A 401-nucleotide genomic window follows, 5' to 3' on the forward strand; every position below is an offset into this window, starting at 1 on the left:
AACTTTTAACATCATCAAATAATGCTTGTGACCTTTGCTGGGTTTAACAGTAACTTTACAGTTGCACTAATATACAAAAACACGAGCACTAATGTACAAAAACACGAGAATTTCTGAACGTCTTTAGCAACAACAGCAGCGATTGGACACTGATGAAGCAGAAGACTATCTCAGAAAAAAGAATGAGATAGGAGCAAAAATTGTTACCTGTTGAGCGCGAGCAGCGATTGGAAGCAGCGTTTCGTCTCTCTAAATTGAACAGTTTTGAGCAAAAATTGAGCTTTTGTGAATTATTAGCGTACTAGCATTTTAGTTAGCGTGAATAAACCCTATTACCCTTTGGACTTGGGTCGCCTTTTGCCTTTTGGGCCAATGGGTAACTAACTGGGTATTTGGAAGTG

General features: G+C 38.9%; 1 protein-coding gene across 1 annotated transcript in view; it reads right to left on the reverse strand.

Annotated features, from left to right (window-relative positions):
• Positions 1–401, reverse strand: part of LOC107870191 (H/ACA ribonucleoprotein complex subunit 3-like protein) — a gene marked incomplete in the record, with an annotated part of 3,935 nt that extends 3,534 nt beyond the window's left edge. Inside the window, 1 exon segment of the mRNA XM_047412437.1 lies at positions 208–401.

The sequence above is a fragment of the Capsicum annuum genome, chromosome 5, assembly GCF_002878395.1.
Source record: "Capsicum annuum cultivar UCD-10X-F1 chromosome 5, UCD10Xv1.1, whole genome shotgun sequence".
Lineage (NCBI taxonomy): Eukaryota > Viridiplantae > Streptophyta > Magnoliopsida > Solanales > Solanaceae > Capsicum > Capsicum annuum.